A 20,722-nucleotide genomic window follows, 5' to 3' on the forward strand; every position below is an offset into this window, starting at 1 on the left:
TACAGGTAAATTTAGCTATCCGGCCTTAATATTCTTTGGCAGATTAGGCGTGTTGAAGGTAAGAATCACGTGTTTCGTATCGATCAACTTACCTTCTTTACGCATCTTCATCCGCTTTGCACCACAGACATTTTGGCTAGATAGCTCGGATGCAATCTCTTCTTCGGGATTACACAGAGGGTCTATTTCCGAGATTACACCACGACAGTAATTCAAGGTCTTGTGTGCTGTCACAGTGACATTCACTTGCCCAAGTTTTGTTACTTGAAGTAAGGAAGCAGACTGGGTGGCTAAATTCGTATCAACAAGCAAGTCTCCAGAGCGGAGACGCTTTATACTTTTGGGCTCACCAATACAAGAATGAATGTACTTATGTATTACAAATGGAGACATCTTTTGCAGCTCGCCAGAAGGACTAGATATAACAACGAAACGGGGATTACTATTTGGAGTATTTGCATCAGTAGGTAGTTTTTTAACAGTAGATTTTTCTTCGGAACTAGGTCGAGCGACTTGAGTAACTGGAGTGACTTTGAAATCTTTAATAAGGTAGATATGAGAATTAGCCATATTGAAAAAGGAAAAGATTTGGGTCCGACGGCCCCGCCCAACATGGAGCCCAACAAGGGAACACAGATTCCTGTGTTAGGGCTAGCCGGACCTATATGCAAACTGAAGCCCCACAGTCAGCTTTCTCGAAAGCAGGTACTCCCGAGAGCTTATCCCCAAGCCACTGACAAAAGGACTAGTAACCAGCCGATTGACACCCGTGAGGACGACTAAGGTGCCTCCCGTTTAGCTGAAGCAGAGCTACACGGGTCTCCACGCACGGCAAACACATGGGCAGTTTTCTCGCCACTCGAAAACTAGAGACAATGGCTGCTGCAGTCTCTCGCAACGAGCCGCAAACTCCGAAGAGAGAAACCACAACGGAGAAAGGAAGGAAAAAAGTTCCAGCCAAGAAGAGAGGAGACGGAAAAGAAGATAGATCACTGGGGCTCCAGGATCTTGACACCCGTCTTGCCAAGAAGATGATCCCTTGAAGGGCTAGGTTACGTCGGGATTGCCACACCCGTACTCACAAAAGTGAGCCTCTGAGGGGGGTAAAATTTTGAAAAATAGGACAAGATGTTCCCAAAGGAAAATTTTTCTTAAAAATTTTTGAATTGAATGGAGTTGTGGTATTTATTTATTTTTGTTCTGAATTTTGTAAAAATACTGGTGTTCATTTTTTATTTCAGGTCGGAGATGATTTGGGCATTTGTTGGAAAATATGACCTATTGTAACCCTTTTTCTGCATCATCTCTCCTCCTTGAAATGATTCTAACTTTTACATAAGTTATATATAGTACATCAGTTTAGTTATTATTTTAAAGGGATATAGTAGTTACTTCTACTTCGTTTTTCACTGCCACTGTTTTTATTAAGAACGGACTGTTTCAGCCTAATTAAGATGCAAAAACGAAACTTGATATTACGTCATCTGGAAAGCCGAGTCATGCGGACAGCTGATTGGTTGCCGTGAGATGACGTCATGTCTACTTTTGGTATAAGTATCTCGTGTCGCTCTGGCTTATTCCTTCCAGTTCCTGTTTTCTTGGCTCCTTGGTGTGCAGTTTCCAGCCACCATTGGAAGACGTCTTGCGATGTGTGCAGTCCGGCGATAAGTGCAGTGGTTCCACTCTACAAGATGGTTTTTCCGGTGATAAGTTCCGTAGTTTCAGTCTACAAGATGACTTTTCCTGGATTCTCAAAAGATGCTACGATGTGAGTCACTGCCGTGTGCGGCATCCATGTTCTTTATGAAGGCGGCATTTAACATAAGTTAGCGACGATGTTTTTCTAAGCTGTGATTCCTTGTGTTTAACTACAGTGAGCGGCATTAGGCCAGTTTTAAGTGCTCTCAAGGATTTAATTTAATTTTCAGGTGCCCTCTTGACCTTGAAGCATGGACTTATTGACAGTGTAGCTAATTTCATTTAAAACCGCATAATTTCTGTTTAGGATACGTTTTTCGCGTATTGAATGCCAGTATTTGGGAGATCAGGTAAAATATTATTTAATATATGAAATTTTTTATAATGATTGTTATATTTTTTTCTAAATTTATGATGTTTAAATTTATTCATTATGTTTATTTTTATTATTCATTATTTATTACTGATGTGTGAAAAAATCTTTGATAGTTTGTAAACAATTAGACACAAGTTTCATATTTGTATGTTACTTCTAGCCTGAGTTATCAATTTATGTAATCAGGGTAAGACTTATCGGACACCCTGTATTACTATTTCAAAATTAAAGTACGAAGCAAACCATCTGCTACTTGTAAAAAATTTTGAATTTATTATAAGCCTGACAATTTGGGCTAATACTCTTCGAAAAATCAATCAAATAAATACCGAAACTCAAATGGAAGATATTATTCTTGCGCGTTCCATCGCGTTAATGGAAGATATGACCATAACGTTTCAAAAAATGAGAGAAATTCCTACGGATATTGGATATAAGAATTTAAAGCAGCAGCCGAAAAAAATTGAGGTTGAACCTATTCTGGCAAACGAATTCTAAAACGCAAAAAGGAATCCGATGAATCGTGCGAGGACGAATCCCGAAAATTCATCGTGTTCAGCTACTTTCTAATGCAATGAAAATCAAAATCGTATTTGATAGAATCTATTCAGAAACGAGGGTAAACAGTGCTATTACACTAAATTCAAATTTCCATTTCTCAATGGTCGTGAACTATTGAATATGTCAACTGAAGAACTGCAAAAGAATGGAGCAGATGTTGCATGAAAATATGAGCGATCTCTCCAAGTTCTGTCAGGAATTTGTCGTTTTTAAAGAAAAAGCCCAGTGTTATTCATCAATATAAAAAAGGTTGGGCTTTTTGCAACAGATCTATAGCTATGATTTTCAGGATGCCTTTTACAATATTTGTATTGCCATGCGAATTTACTCTATGCTTCCAACTACATCCGCAAGCTGTGAGCGAAGTTTTAGCAAATTAAAATTACTAAAAACTATCCGAGATCATCGATGAGCCAGGAGCATTTGTGAAGTCTCGCAATGCTGGCAATCGAAAATCAAACAGTACATCAAGTTAATTATGACGATGCCATAGATTTATTTCCAGAACAAAAGACTCGCAGAGTAAAATTTTAATCCTGTAATATTTTAAGAGCGTTAGGTAAGACCTTAAAATTATTATTGAAATAAGAATTATGAAAAGAAGTACAAATACTAACCTTTTCCTTTCAGCAGTAGCCCATAGTGTTGTTATGTATAGCTAATGAAAGTTAGTTATGTAATTAATCAGCTCATCTATTGTCCCAGCTTATATAATCTATTGTTTGTAACTAAAGATTATTTTTAGTACGTGTGCATAATCAAGGGTATTGAAAGACATATATAATTTTAAATGTACCCTAAGGTATTTTTCATTCTTTAAGAGTAACATTTTTCCTAAAATCTCTTTTAAACATAGCATTTTGAATAAGCATAACTATACAACTATTATCCATCACACAATGAATGTTTCTTTTAAGTGGAAGCGTTCCGTTTTTTGATATTTATAGAAGCGTTATGTGTCTAAATACTCTCAATGCACTGTCAAGGGAGGTTCTAAATGTAAACAAAAAACCATCTTGAGACCGAAGCCCTCGGAGTAGTGCTAAACTCGCAGTGCGGGGTTGGCCCCTCATTCATTTCTTGCCTCCATGATCTGGCTAGTTATTGTTGCAAATATTGCAAAATTGCGTATTTCTGAGAAAATGTAATTTTGATTATTACAGTACAAAAATAGTCTTTTGCGTGAATATGTAAATATTTATTATTCATTGGACTTTGTGAGGACGATAGTAAAGTTCTTCAGTAGGCTACATGAAGGCGTTATTGTCAAATATTTAACGTGCTAGGTTAAAGTTACTGTTAGTATCAAGAAATTGGTACAAAATTATTCAATACACTGTATTTGTCATTTGAAATTTGCTTATATTTGTTTCATTGAAATTTGTTATTATTTAATAATATCTGATTCCCATTTTTGTGCTGTGCTGAACTATTTTAGTATCTAGATCTGAATCGTTTTCTATTAGCATCATTTATTAGTATGAGCAGGTATTGTTGCAAATATTAAAAAAAAATGTAAATTTGATTATTTGAGTGCGCTGAAGAAGTAACTGCATTAAGAGGGTTTGCACGGGTTTTTAATTATGTTACTTTTGGTATATATGTTCGGCCACCAGCAGCTGAGATGTAAAGCCTGAACACTGGTACTTCGGTCGGGATATAGAATCAAGCGAATTAGCTAGCTCATGCGTAACTTGCATATGAGCCAATTACTCTTAGAAAGATCTCAGCGAAGACATATCTCCTCTTAGGCAGATAGCTCTCTTATGCTTTGTCATAAGTAAAGAAACTAAACCATTTGTTCTGTATATTTCTTTTAGAACAAAAATGGCATATAAAGAGGTTCTTACTATAAAATGGATTTTACATTTTATCTCAAAAACTACCTATTTCTATGTTTATTTAAAAAATTAAATTTGTTTCAGAAACTTAAAGGAAGATGGGTAAGCGCGGCAATTTTAATTTTTTGCGCCGCCAAGGAAAAATGCTAAATCTAGTGCTGCTCAAACAGAACACGTGGGAAGTGCATCCAAGAAAAAACTTAACAATGCATTGTTTAATGAAAGTGATACTGAATATTGTTTACATTTTTTAAAGAGAATGTAATGTGCAAACTGTGCGTAATTCTGTCAATATTTCTGAGACATTATTACACTATGGATTATTTTCAGCAGTTTCTGTGAAATGTGAAAAGTGCAGTTCTAAAACAGAGTTTAATAAGTCAATTGATGAACACAAAAATGTTCCTGAATTAAAGAGACCACTTGTATATGCAATACTATGCTTTGGTCAAGGTTTGCAACCCCTGGAAACATTTTGTGATGTAACAGATCTAGGGAATGAATGCAATAATGACACAGAATGCTTATGATAAAATCTCCATATAAATGCAGCTACAAAAACTGTAACAATTAAAAGTACGAAAATTGCTGAGGAAGAAGAGGCATACAAAACTATATAGATTCTATCACCGTCATCTTTTATTATGAGTAAAGCTACGATGCCTTGGTAGCTTTACTCATAATCTAAATGAATTGTTTAATTCCCTCATATGTGTCCAAAAACCTCTGTGTGACTGAGTGAAAGGTTACTGGCGCAAAACCAAAGATGATTATGACGCGCCAAACACGTGATGGGATAATTACACTTCTTCAAATTAAAATACAATAAATAAAAACAAGTGGACAAATGTACCAAATCCAGCGGATGAAGTCATATAAAAACAAAGTTAAAAACACACATTAAAATCCAGAACACAATCTTGAAAACAAATTACATTAGGTGATATAAGCTAGTCTCTTTTAAATACTAAAATACATTAGAATTACATCTCTTCCAATTAAACGGTCGAGAGGCTATTAAAATACTTCTGATGAAGACTATTAAAATATGGACACTCAACTAGAATATGACTGACAGATAAACAAACATTACAATTTGAACAAAGAGGCTCATTCTCAGCTTTTAAAAGGCAGTTATGTGTCACTCTAGTGTGACCAATTCTGAGGCGAGTCAAAAGAACTTCCTCCTTACGATTTCCAGCAAAATACCAATGCTCAATCCTAGGTTTTAAATTTCTCAACTTGTTGTGAAGCTGAACATAACAAATTTGCTGCCATTTTTTTTTTTTTTTTTTTTTTTTTTTTTTCAGATCTTCCCCTTGATGACACAGCAGATGTCTCTAAAAGAGATAAGGTGAATAAATAATACAACAGCAGATTTTGCTGCGATATCTGCAAGCTTGTTTCCCTTTATTCTTGCATGCCCGGGAACCCAGCAGTACAGGATTTCATATCCTCGAATCTTTAAGTTTATATGAATTTTGAGAACATCCACTACAACAGGATTTTGTGGTTGGGAAAAGCTTCCAAAGTTTTAAGAGCACTACACGACTCTGTATAAACTATAAATTTTATGTGGCACAGCTTTGAGATGTACAGAAGACCATAATATATTGCAGTTAGTTCAGATGTTAGAACTGAGAAAGCATGGTGCAGGCATTTGCTCTCTATGTAATCTTCAAATACAAATGCCATCCCGACATGATCATTTGACTTTGATCCATCTGTGTATATCGGATGATAACTGCTATATTTGTGCCTGTGCTCAGCGAAGAGTTGTCTGTAAACGATCTCGTTAGAGATTGCTATTCACGTGATGTTTGAATACATCAAGAAGCTGAATCCGTGAGTTTTCCCAAGGTGGTATTTCAAAATTCTGTACTGCTTGGGGGCACATATCAGAGAGAAAATGTTCCTCAACGACAGGGCGAACACTTAGAGGAAAAGTAGGAACACAGGATGGACGTGTTTCAAATAAAGTGTTACATACATTATCAAGTAAGCACAGCTTATCGGGATGTTCAGGTTGGGACAGAATATTAAAATATTGCAAAATGGACAATTGCTCACGCCTCAGATAAAGTGATGGTTCGTTAGATTCAACATAGAGGCTCTGGACAGGAGAAGTCCTGAAAGCTCATGAACAAATCCGCATAGCTTGATGGTGAACAGGATCTTCTTTTAATAATACTGATGACCGGACGGATCCGTAAACAACTGAGCCATAGTCCAGTCTAGAGCGGACAAGCGCTCTGTAAATGCGAAGCATGGAGCAACGCTCTACACCCCAGGAGGTGTTTACCAATACTTTTAAAATATTTAGTGTTTTTAAGCACTTCTTTCTCAGGTTTAAAACATAAGAAAGGAAAGTCAATTTTTGGTCGAACGTTACTCCTAAAAATTTTACTTCAGACGCAACTGGAATAACTGTACCATTCAGATATAACCCAGGCTCAGGATGCAGACCTAGCTTCCTACAAAAGTGAACACACACAGTTTTCTGTTTGGAAAAAGTAAATCCCTGTTTGTTTGACCATTCCTGGATCTTATTCAGAGCCATCTGCAATTGCCTCTCTATGTATCTCATGTCTCCCCTCGACAGCTAATCTGTAAATCATTGACATATAGAGATCCCAAGGTGGTGGGAGGAAGTTCTTTTGATACAGAGTTTATTTTTAAAATGAACAGGGTTACACTAAGCACACAGCGTTGTGGCACACCCTCTTCCTCTTCAAAAATATCTGACAAAACAGAGACAATCCTTACTTGAAAAGTTCTAGTATTCAAGAAATTCTGAATGAAAATTGGTAGGTTGCCGCACAAGCCACTCTCATGAAGATCCCGAAGTATACCGTATCTCCATGCCTTATCATAAGCTTTCTGAATGTCGAAGAATATTGAGACAAGGTGACTTCTTCTGACAAAAGCTTTTCGAATGGATGTCTCTAAAAGGAGCATGTTATCTACGATCGTTCTCCCCTTTCGAAATCCGTTTTGATAAGGTGATATATTATTTTTTTCCAAGAAGTAGACTAGGCGGCTGTTTACCATCTTTTCAAACAGTTTGCATATGCAACTGGTATCAGCAATTGACCGATAGTTGGAGGGATTCCTTGGATCTTTCCCTAGCTTAGCAATAGGAATTACAACAGCTCTTCTCCATGCGCTGGGAAAAGTTTGCTCCTTCCACACCCTATTGTAAAGAGTGAGAAGGGCATTCAGTGACTTATAGGACAGATGTTTTAGCATTTCATAATTCACGCCATCAAGACCTGGAGAAGACCTATGTGTCTGTAACAAAGCTCTCTTTAACTCTAGCACAGTAAAATCTCTATTATAAGGCTCAAAGTTGGAAGAGTTGAAAGCGAAGGGATTTTTCTCAGAGCGTTGCTTGATAGAAAGAAATGCAGGTGAGTAATTTCGGCTGGAAGAAATGGCAGCAAATGTCTCTGCAATAGTATTCGCAATTTCTTCTATAGAGCTAATCACTCGGCCATCTTTTTGCAAAAAGGAAAGTGAGTGGTCTTTATATATGCCGCTTGCTTTTCGAACTCTTTCCCAAACTCGCTTACTAGGCGTAGAGGATGTTATTGATGACACATACGAAATCCAGGAATTCTTCTGGCTCTGCCTCCTTACTTTTCTTGCATTTGCTTTGTCTCTTTTAAAATGCAATGAGGTTTCGCAGAGTTAGGTACCTACGATAAATTCCCCATGCTTTTTTCTGTTTTTTCAGTGCTTCATGACAGTCGCGATTCCACTACGGTTTCGAATATTTCATTAATTTTCCTGATGTTCTAGGAATGGAGAGCATAGCTGCCTGAGTAATAGCAGCTGTAACTGCTTCCACTGCATCATCGATAAGCACATCTTCTACAATGTTCCATGAAGTTAAGAGCAACGCACTGCACCCCAGGAGGTATTCGCCAAGACTTTTAATAGATTTAAAGATTTGAAACTCTTCTTCCGCAAAGATTGGATATGATGGAGGAAGCTGAGCTTTCGGTCGAATAACACTCCTAAAAACTTTACTTCTGATGCAAGTGCATACAAACAGTCTTCTCTTTTGAAAACACAAATCCTTCTTTTTCGGATCATTTCTGGACTCTGTTAACCCATTAACCGCTGGTGTTGCGTTGACGCAACGGTCAAAATAAATGCATATATAAATATAACTACCTAAGATATTTTATACCAACAGATGATTTTGTGTAGGGAATATTATGAAGATTATTTGTGTAAAAAAATATTTGCCTTCAACAATCAGTTTGTTTATAATAATTAATCTCATACTTTAACCCATAACAGAGGTGAAAAAGTTGAACATAACAGGGGACGTGAGGTCTCGGAGACCGCGCATTATAATAAATTTTTAAAAATAGTCTAATTAAAATATCATCATGATAGATGTTTTTTGAACATTTTACTCTGAAAAGAAAATATGTTTTTACACTTTAAAGTGAAATTAAATTTTTCCCATAGCCTTAAATTTTTCGATGAAAATAATATGCTGCACTAAATTCTATAAAACTAAAAATAAGAATGCATTTATTTTTAATTAACTATTTTATCTATATTATTTAATATTTAAAGCAAATTTTAACCGGAGAAATTTGTATGCAGCACACCACAGAAAAATTTTGACAGTACCTGAAATATCAGTGTCTCACTGATTTTCTGATAGTAAACAATTTAGTTTTCATCTTCATTAGCACATTCATTGCATAACTTTTGCATGAATTCCAAACAAACAGGGTCTTGGCAAGATAAACATAAATATGCTGTCTTTCTTTTCTTGCTTGGGGGGGGCACAAATGACATGTTTTCCTCGATTTTAATTTTGCTTCTTTTGTACACTGCTCCACATCCTTACACTCAGCTTCTTTTCCTAAAATCCGCTTTATCGTCAGGCGCAATTCTCGGTTTATTCTTGGATTTTTCACTCTCGTGTGTGGTTGGACTAATTATCTTGCTAATTCTTTCAAAAACACCATTCTGGTCATAACAGGGTTTTGGTTATAACCTTGGTGCAAAATGTATGCATTTACTGTACTCATATCTACTAACCAGTAGAAAAGAGCCATAGGCCAACATGTTGTTCTCCTACTACAGGAATGGACAGAACATTTTTCATCTAAAGCATCAACACCACCTTTTTGTTCTGTTATAAAAAGCAATTATTTCAGGTTTCTGTGTTTCCAAGTCTGTTTCTGTCGAATGATGCAATGATGACATCAAAACCACTGCTCGCCTTTTCTTTGGAACAAATGAAATCAAAGTTATGTCCTTAGTAAATCTATACAATGTTGAATTCTCTTTTCTTGACTTACATGGAAGAAAATCTTTCGGAATTTCTTTTTTATTTTTTTTAACAGTTCCAACGTATGTCAGTCCATTTTTCAACAATTCTGTGGTAAGTTCTATGGAAGAAAACCAGTTGTCTGCTGTTACATTCCTGTTCGTATTAAAAATTGGTTTGTTCAAACGCAGAACAGCTTGACTTGGTTTGCTGAATTTTTTCCAACTCTCTTCTACGCTAATTCCATCAGTCTTTTCCACAATAAAGATATGCATTGTAAGCATAATTATTCCAGGCATCAGTCAAACACATAACTTTTAATTCATATTTCACAGGCTTTTGGGGCATATACATTTTCAAGCGATACTTTCCTTTGAATCCAACAAGCATTTCACCAAATGCTAATGTGTATGCTTTCTGGGAGTTATAAATGAATAAATTCATCACTTCAGAAATAAGTGCTGCCGGATCAGATTTCTTTCGTTCTTCCCTATCATCTGGGATATCAAAACGCAAATTTGAAAGTAAAAATTTAAAATGTTTCATTGACATATCTGCACGAAAAATATTGCGGCCAGTTCCATTCGTGGCAAATAAACATTCAATATCTTCATGATTGGATTTGAAGACTGATGTGTAAATAAGTAAACCCAAAAGAGCTCTCAGTTCATCAACACAGGTGTAGTCAATTTCACCTTTAATCGGACCACATATATTTTTTATTTTTCTTTCAATTTTTAGATTTGTCCATTTTACAATTATGCTTAAAAAAAGTTCATCAGTATAAAGTAGTTACCATACATTTTTTGGATCTGAATTATCAATTTTTCCGTAAGGTCTTAGTCCAGAAAGTCTTAGCCCAGATATTGTGAGCTGGCCTTCTAACTTTTTGATTTGGTTCAACGGATGACCGTTTGAACCGATTTTTTTTTGTAGTAGTATTTTACGGAATTAGTTGTTTCTAGATTAGAGAAATCATTGCTATCTGCAGAAAATTCAGAGTCTGTTGAGTAGGCACCTTTCGCAGAAATTTACTTCACAGTCATCTTCTTCACTAAAATCACTTCCAACTTCGTCTAGAAATTTTTTCAGTTATTCTGCATAACGCGGATCAGAAGGATAAATCAATCAGAACCATGTGTTCACTACTGCCGAAAATTGTAACACTGAGAGGGATATGAGGTCTCACAGACCACTCTAGAAAAATTTCAACAGATACACTTGCCAAAACATTCCAATAAGAAGGGGTCAGAAAGAAGGTCAAGAAACGTGAAGCTAGGGGAAGAATCCATTCAGTTAGACAAAGCATGCAATAGGGGTGATGGGAGGAACATGTGGCACGGTCCATCAGACCTGTTACGGGTTAATCAAAATTTTCAACCGGGTATTTTTGCTGAAAATATTTAACGAAAGAATCGCCGTCTTTATGAGTGATCTATTTTTAATCAAGGTCACCGTTTATCAGAACATTACATCAGTCAGATGTTTATATTTGTGTTGGGAAGGGAGGGAAAACAGGTGTTGCATTGATGCAACGTCAGCACGAAACGGGTAGTCAATCTCCTTTTTGACTCATTCCTTTCGATGTTCTGATTCATGTTCTGGTTGTTTAAAAATGCCTAGAACGAGGTATCTTACGTTGGAAGAAGCCCTTCAAAGATTTTTTTGATGAAGAAACAGATGATGATAGCGTTAATAATGACCAGAATGAAATTGATATTGTTGTTGTTCCCCCAGAAATTGCAGAGGCTAGTGACGAAGAAGAAAGGAATGGCAATGTTTTAAATAATGATAATGATATTTTGCCAAATGATACTGCTGGGGAAGTTGAAATTCATGTAAGATGTTAAGTTTCAGCCTTCTAAAAGCAGTTATAATCATACTAAAAAAATTAAAAAGCAGAAGACTGAAATATTTTGAAGTGGATAAAAAAGGAACTGTTAGTTATGTCTATCTAAACTTACTAAATATCACCACATTTTACTACTGGAAATATAAAGTCTCATTTAGATTTCAGACGCGAGAATGCATTATTTCTTTTGCAAACCCCTATTGAGAGTGTAGAACTAGCCCGAAATAGATCAGCAACAGGAAGACCTAGTAAATTCAGCATTCAAAAACCATTGCATGGAGATGGTAGACATCTTATCGTAAAGTCCGTTGATAACGAAAGACTTTGTTGTAAAGAGTACCAAAGCCAGACTGTTTATAGATGCAGAGTATGTAATGTAGCTTTACATCACGATCGTAATCAAGTTTTTCATGCTTGAATCTTTCAAATGAAATAATCTGTATTTGTAAAAGAAATACAATGTATATTTTAATATTAAATTAATTACAAGCAACATGATTTGTAGATTTATAAAATGTTATATAGCTAAAAAGTACTCCTGCACTCCACTCAAAAGAAACATCACACGAGTACAATCCTACTCACTAAATATCTGTAGTGTTATTCCGCCGATGTTGCGCGAACGCAACACTCGTTTTTCCACAGGTAAGGGTTTTTTTTTTTTTTATTTTCAATGTAAATTTATGTTATAAATGCTTAATTTAATATTCGTTATTATTTTCATGAGAAAAGAGTGAGTGAGTGAGTGAGAAAGCATTCCTTGTAGTTTTGGCGGTTAATGGGTTAATGGCAATCTGCAACTGTCTCTCAACATATCTCATACCTGCACCATAGCAATTTATCTGGAGATCATCAACGTACAATGAACTTGAAACTGTATGAGGAAGTTCTTTTAAAACAGAATTTATTTTTAAACTAAACAAAGTCACACTTAAAACGCAGCCTTGAGGGACACCCTCTTCTTGTTCAAAGTTATTTGACAAAACAGAGCCAATCCTTACTTGGAAAGTTCTTGCTTTCAAGAAGTTCTGGATGAAAATTGGTAGGTTACCACGCAAGCACCTAGCATGAACATCCTGCAAAATACCATATCTCCATGCCTTATCGTAAGCCTTTTCGACGTCAAAGAAAACAGCAACAAGATGGTTTCGTTTAATGAAGGCTTTACGAGTAGATGTCTCCAACAGGAGCATATTTTCTATAGTCATCCTTCCTTTCCTGAAACCGCTCTGAAAAGGGGAGATTATGTTGCTTTTTTCCAGATAATAGACTAGGCGGCGTTAACCATTTTTTCAAATAGTTTGCAAATACAGCTTGTTAGAGCAATGGGCCAATAGCTTGAGGGGTTCTTCGGGTTTTTCCCTGGCTTGGCGATGGGAATGACAACAGCTCTCTTCCATGCATTGGCAAAATTATGCTCCTTCCAAACTCTGTTATAAAGGTCCAATGACTTGCAAGGAAGATGCTTCAGCATTTCATATCTCACACCGTCTAAACCTGGACTGGTACTATGTGTCTGCATCAAAGCTGCTCCTAGCTCAGTAAGTGTAAATTCGCTATTATATGGCTCGGCGTTGGTAGAGTTAAATGCAATAGGAGCTTTCTTGGAGCATAGCTTGACAGAAGGAAATGCTGGTGGATAATTATTGCCGCTAGAAATGGCAGCAAAATTCTCACAAATAGTGTCTGCAATTTCTTCTGTTGTGCTAATCACTCGGCCATCTTTTTCCAGAAAAGAAAGTTAGTGGTCTTAATACAGTCTGCATGCTTTTTTAACTCTTTCTCATACGCGTTTGCTTGTAGTAGAGGATGTTATCCCAGACGCGTAGGACATCCACGAATCCCTCTGGCTTTTTCGCCTCACTCTTCTTGCGCATTTGCTTAGCTTTTTTGAAAGCAATAAGGTTGGACATAGTCGGGTATCTACGGAAAATTCCCCAAGCTTTTCTCTGTTGCTTCAGTGTATCTTGGCATTCACGGTTCCACCACGGTTTTGTGTACTTAGGAAGTTTACTGATGTTATCGGAATAGATGCAGAATCTGCCTGAATAATGTCGTCTATAACTGCTTTCACAGCATCGTCGACTGGCACATCTTTTACCATCTCTTCTGTGATATTTGCACAAGACGAGAAGTATTCCCAGTCCGCCCTGGTAAGTATAAAACAGGAGGTCTTCGCATGGGATTTGATCTTTCTTGTGTGATAAGATACAAAAATGGGAAAATGGTCACTATTACATACTTGCCAACCTATGACACTCAAAAATCAGGAGATTTTTTTAAGAAATCAGGAGATTTTTCAGAATGCTAAAAAGACTTTTTAAATGATAAAAATATAGTTTTTGATAATGAATTAATTTTAAATGGTAACTAATTCTTAAATGCAAGCAACACAAAAATACCTTACACATAAAAAACATTTTATTATTTGCATCGCTCAAGAAAACAAAAAGGCACTTTAATCAGTTTTCGAAGAAATGTTATAAACAGTGACAGATTTTGCTTTCTTTAAGAGAGAAACTTCATGGTTTTGTTGATAGCAATTGCCATGTAGGCCTGCTTTCGCTTATAAAAGTTTTCTTAATGTGTCATCACTAATATTAGCTCTAAATTTAGTCCTAGTTTTCGCAGCAACACTGAAAATCCTCTCACACTCTGCATTACTATAGGGAACTGTCAAGATGGCCAACATAATTCTAGATATGTCACTATATTTTACAATTCCATCAGCACCTTTCAGTTTTCCAATTAAATTCCACTGGGTGTCAATCCCAGCTGATTTTATAACTTCATCCAAGTTTTCTAATTGTAAACTGCTCTTATGCAGCTGTTGTAACTGTTTCAATTGTTCCTTCCTTTTAGAACTCCTTTCAAGATAATAATAAATATCAACAATGTGTTCATCCACATTTATATGTTTTAATAATTAGATGTGCTATATTAAAGCCTGTCAAATGTCCTTCTAAAGTGTGGACAGAAAGTAAACTTCACTCTATTTCTGAAAACTCTGGATTAAAAAAAAAAAAAAAAAGAAAAGAAAGAAACAACAATTGGACACAGTTTTGAATTGGTATTATTCCTTTCATCCGTAAAGAGGCAGAACAAAGCTGTTTTAACACAATCAATAACTAAATATTTATTTTTCAACCAACAAGATGATGATCCCCTGAAGCGCTAGGGTACCTAGGAATTGCCACACCCGTCTTCACAAACCCCTCCAGGGCCTAAATCGGAAGAGTTGGCAACTCTGCTATTATAAGGATAATTCACCACATGAAAGGTTGAAAATGGCAAAAGAGATCCAGAACAGATGGCAAGATCAAGAACATAAAAGGTCCTTGAAGGCTCATGAAAATAGGTCTTCTGCCCGTTATTGAGGAGACAGAGGCAATGATTTTCAATCATTTGTCCAATCTGTCTGCCTCGAGGATTTCTGTCCTTATTTCCCCAGATTGGAGGTAAGTGACTGAGTGAGAGTTTATTGGCGCAAAACCAAACATGATTAATATGCGCAAACACAGGATGGGATGATTACAAATGATGAAATTAAGATACAATAAAAAAACAAGTGGACAAATGTACCAAATCCAGAGGATGAAGTCGTATATAAGCAAGGTAAAAGCACACATTAAAATTCAAGACACAATCTTCAAAAACAAATTACATTATGTAATAAAAGCCAGTCTCTTTTTAAATAATAAAATAAATTACAATTAGTCTCTCTTTCAATTAAACGGTCGAGAGGTAAGTCACAGCTATTTAAATGTTTCTGACGAAGACTATTAAAATATGGACACTCAATTAAAATATGACTGACAGATAAACAAACATTACAATTTGAACAAACAGGCTCATTCTCAGCTTTCAAAAGGTAGTTATGTGTCACTCTAGTATGACCAATTCTGAGGAGAGTCAAAAGAACTTCCTCCTTACGATTTCCAGCAAAATCCCAATGCTCGATTCTAGGCTTTACATTTATCAACTTGTTATTAAGCTGAACGTCCCAATTTTGCTGCCATTTTTTCGGATCTTTCCCTTGATGTCACAGCAGATGTCTCTAAAAGGGATACAGTGATTGGACAGTTCAACAGCAGATTTTGCCGCGATGAGCCGAGATTCTTGCACCAAGTTAAATTAGTCTACCCAGGAAACACAATGCCAAAAGAATATGCTACTAACACATATTCCCAAGATTACATTTAAAATTTCAAAGTAAAGAAACAGTTGCTATGCACTATTTTTCTAGTTCCACATTTGTATTGTATTCAGTAACCATTTTCATTTGTCGACTTGACCTCATACATTGCCAAATGAATACTTGGCATAAATACACCATGCTTATAGAATATAAACATTCACATCAATAAAAATAAACATTTAATCTGCTGATATCGTATTGGGCACTTTATAAAAAATTAATCATATTAAAATTATGATTATTACAACTATTACACATTTAATATTTTGGGCACTTTATAGGAATGTAGACTCCTTATGAACAAGTACAAAATGTGTTTAGATTCTCGGCACTTAGTGAAAAAGTATACCAAAAAGTTTATACATTTCAAATATCATCCAAATTCTATTACATCATAAATGAAGCAGCTTTCAGTGTTGTTCACATGGAAACAAACTGAGTATCCAGAAATTTTTTCAGATGGAATTTTGCAAACGAAGAATATTTTTAAATGCATAACATTAATAGTCATGATAAAGTTGGTCAAGAAATTCCATAAATCTAAAAACAATGCAAATACAAACTGGATTTGAAAGACGATTCAATTAATGCTATTAAAAAAAAACCATCTATTCTTCAGCGATGCCTTAGTAACATAAAATTCCACAACACAGTAATTAAAATGCTCGATAATTATCAACTTCTCGGAGCACTTTACTATGATGATTATTACACATCAAAGTTCAAGAATTTAGCTTGGTGCAAAACTAAGTTTCATCATCATCAAAATTTTCATATTCCTGTTCTTTATACAAATTAAAAATATTCTAAATAATAACGATAACAAAAGAAAATAAAATATGAGACTGCTTCAAAGCTTTTTGAACAGATAAGCTTGTGTAGAATGCCCAGATTTTAGGAAGGAAAAAAAAAAAATATTTCATTAGAAGGATTGTCTTTAAACTCGCATTTCACACTGAAACTATACAGTCAGATACGTTTACTTTAACTTCTTCAATATACACTTGCCGATTTTAGGTTAATTCTTTCAGTTTTTTGCGTTATTGTGTACAAGTTAACGGATTTAGTCTTCAATGTCGTCTTTTAAGGGACATGAATGCCGCCAATGTTTCGCCTTTTTCTTCCCAAAAATACAGTACTCATCCGGAGACGTTCCCACAAGCGCCTTCATTGCATTCATAAACTGTGTTTTTGCAGGAAGTAGAGTATAGTTATTATTACTACGGGTTTGAAGAAAGAAACGACTGTTCAAATCACGGGGAAGCTCTCATTCAGTTTCATTAAATCTTAATTTTACGCTGGAGCAAGTGTTCACCTTCTGAAGCATTTCACAGCTCAATAAATATGAAATATAACAGAATTATTTTTTGCCGGATAATTACTTTTCGTCGAAATATTTTCTCTCAAAAGTTGTCCTTTCTGTCACTTTACATTTTATAACGTTTCCAAACGATAATCCATTTAAAACTGTTCAGATGATTTAGCTTAACTGTGGTTTTACAAATACAAAACACTGTTTGAATAGAAATCCAAAAATTCCTTCATAAAACGTCCACTTCTATTGACTACATTTCTAACACCACAAAAACATTCTCACTTAACATCCAATTCTACTATTTTCATTTCAATATCACCACATTTATAATGCCTTTTCTCAAGATCCACAGATTCCATTTGGAATTACCATTTGAATCGTATGAAAACAAGCTTCAAAAGTAACATTTTCAACCATTTTTTTTTAGTGCACAACATTTCACCAGCCCGACAGACAAAATAGACAGATGTCTTGTTTTGCACCCGCTAAGTCTTTCTGCTCCGATGGACGAAAAATGCAGGTGAAATCAAACTGAAAGGTATATAGAAAGGCCGATGCTATTCCCACCACCGGTGCGATTAGGCGCTTGAGCTATTTGTACCAACATTAACCACGCATGCGCATTGATTTGTCGGATCCGTCATTTGAACCCAATCGAAAACAACGAATTCTACGTGCGCGAACTCTTTAAAGTGTTATAGTGAATCTTTTTTTTTAAAGGGGGGTTACTACAAAAAATTTGATAAAAATCTAACAGTAATTAAATAAATAATCCAGAAACAGTCTTAATAATATTGTTTTATATTGTTACACACAAGGGTGAGCTATAGGAAATGCGTGTAGCGTTAAGAGACTACTTCAGTAGTACAGTGGCTTACCCAAGGTAGGATCATGGTATTTGCCATGTCATGGTGAGCTGTCCAATAAAAGGAAAAGAAGAGTCCTGGATACATTTTCAAAGATCGTTTATTTATCGATTCTCGTCAGACTTTGCTCCATATTGATTGCATGAAGTCCGCCACAGTAGAATCTCTCATGGCACCTAAAAAATTTGTATTTCTGTGCACTGAGTGTAGTTTCACAGCCTTCGTTAACAACATTCAACATCTCTCATACGGTAAGTGGAGACAAAAAGTCAAACATACTCCAGAAAGAAAAGTACAGGGCTGTCTCTCAAATTCGGAAAATAACGGCAGTTGTCATCACTTTTTTTTTTTTTTGTTTGTTTGTTTGGTACATAAAACATCTCCAGTACTAACACCATAATATAGTAGGGCTTATTCCGCTAACTGCAAAAAAGGGCGAAGAAATGCCAACCACGAAAAAGCCAACTACGACACATTTTGAAACAAGAAGAGTGCACATAGCAGAAATCCAGAGGGAAGCGAAAAAACAATGAATAGACTAAGAGATTCACTAATTCCCACTATTTACAAGCTAGCACAGTTACACATTCCAATCAATGAAAATATCAAGGAATTTTAATTTATGGAGCACTTATCACGAAGCCTTTGTCTCCACATCATCAAAGATTAAAAATTTATCACCATCAAAAGAGGGGTTCATCTAATAGGATAAAAACTTAGAAAGCCAAAACAAAAAGCTTTAAACGAATAAAGTCTTCACATGAGAAAAAAGGTAAAAACACTTAAGAAGGACTTTTTAATTAAATTTTGCATCAATACATTAAAAACCAGAATGAATTTAGAAAGGGCACTCATATCATAATTTAGAATAGCGAAATAAAAAAGGGAAATTCCTCGATTCTTGATAAAATTAAAAGTACAGACAATGCAGAAGATAAGAAACAAAATGTAATAATTCTTTCACTTTGCAGACAAACTGAATTGAAATGAGTTGTCTGATGACATAGCTTGGTCATGTTATAACAAACCTGTCGGCAAAAATATTGTCTCCAGATGAAATCCCTTATCTGGTTCTAGATGGCTGTAATAATTCCAAGGACATAAATTTAATGTGACCTCATCAGATATTCACCCCTTTTTGAGGGAAGGATGAAAAATTAATTATGTGCATAATAAAAATTCCGGTATCATGGTGCAAGCCTCATATAAAATCATTACAATCACTATGGAGCTAACAGTCTGAAATACATATTACATAGATTACATTTTAAATGGGAAGATTTTTTCATTTAGGTATCACCAAAACCATCCATCTACACAAATGCAAAATTTTTAACATTAAAACATAGAACCACTTATTTAAATATTCCATAATTCAATACAAGCAACTTTTTATGCAAAATACATATAAGTGCATGATATAAATATGGTACATAAAATTTTTGAATATACTATATTGCAAGTACACAGTACAGAATTGTAAATGAAGTATTTCTATGATAAAGCAAAATGCAATTTTCGTACATCCCCAGTTACACTTAATTAGATAAATCACATACAGGATTAAGAAACAATACAAACCATACAAACCATTATAATCACATCATACCAGGAAATTTTGAAAATAAACACTTATGCACTTGTATATATTAGGCACAATGTCGTTGAATTTCGAAATGATATTTAAGGGTCATCAAGCCTTAAACTCTAATGATTATTCTCACACAATCAAGAAATCAACAAGAGACACATAACAATAAATTTCGAACAATTTAACATATTGCATAACTTGTAATAATGTTCTATGATAGTACAAGAAATGAGTGAAAAAAAAAAGAATTAAGTGTACTGAAGTGTGGGAGAATCTTTTAGGAGCCAAACGAAGGCAAGTGATGTGAATTCTAAATGGCTGAGAAAAAATCTTTGTCAAGTGCACAAATAACATAATTTACATCATTTACTTTAGAAAAAAACGTTTTCGAAAACCTATGCTGGAATGTAACCTTAGATTTCACATACACTATATCATTAACATTGAATGATCTTAATATGGCATTTTTCAAGTATTCAGTTCTATTTGCTTTATTCCAACATCTCATAGGCATGCTCATAACTTAGTTTTAGTTGTGTTAAAAGATCACACAATTGATAGATAAGCAATGCATTTTCAAATGGAATACCTTTTTCATGAATTATAAGCAAAGAGCTCTTGATACAGGTATTAACAGGTTCATTATACTCAGGTCTCTGAGGAATACAGTGAGATAATTTAATATCCAAGCATTTGGTAATGGTTTCAAACACCAATGAAGGGTATTGTGTGCCTAAATCAAGATCATTTCTGGTCTTCCAGGTACATATATTGTAATAAATGTGCTGTAATAGTTTCAGAAGTGAGATTTTTGAGAGGTCATAAAACAAGATGTTTAGAAAAATGATCTAGAATAATGAGATCATGTGCACAATTTCGTACAGAACAACCAATATACATGGAAATAAAGTCATTTGGATATTTAGGTATTCTGATAGCTTTAAATGGAGCCTGTTTAGGAGTGAAAGATTTGTATCTGTTACGTAAATGATACGGGAGAACAAAATTCTTTGTGTCATACCCTTCCAATAAGATTTCGTACGTTTTCTGAACTCCAAGAAGGGATATATGAGAAATTTCTCATTTTCACAGGATTTCAGTGCTAGTGGGACAACAACTAATTCA

This window comes from Stegodyphus dumicola, chromosome 7 (assembly GCF_044657685.1).
Source record: "Stegodyphus dumicola isolate Sdum_Otavi_A_Nest chromosome 7, ASM4465768v1".
Taxonomy (NCBI): Eukaryota; Metazoa; Arthropoda; class Arachnida; order Araneae; family Eresidae; genus Stegodyphus; species Stegodyphus dumicola.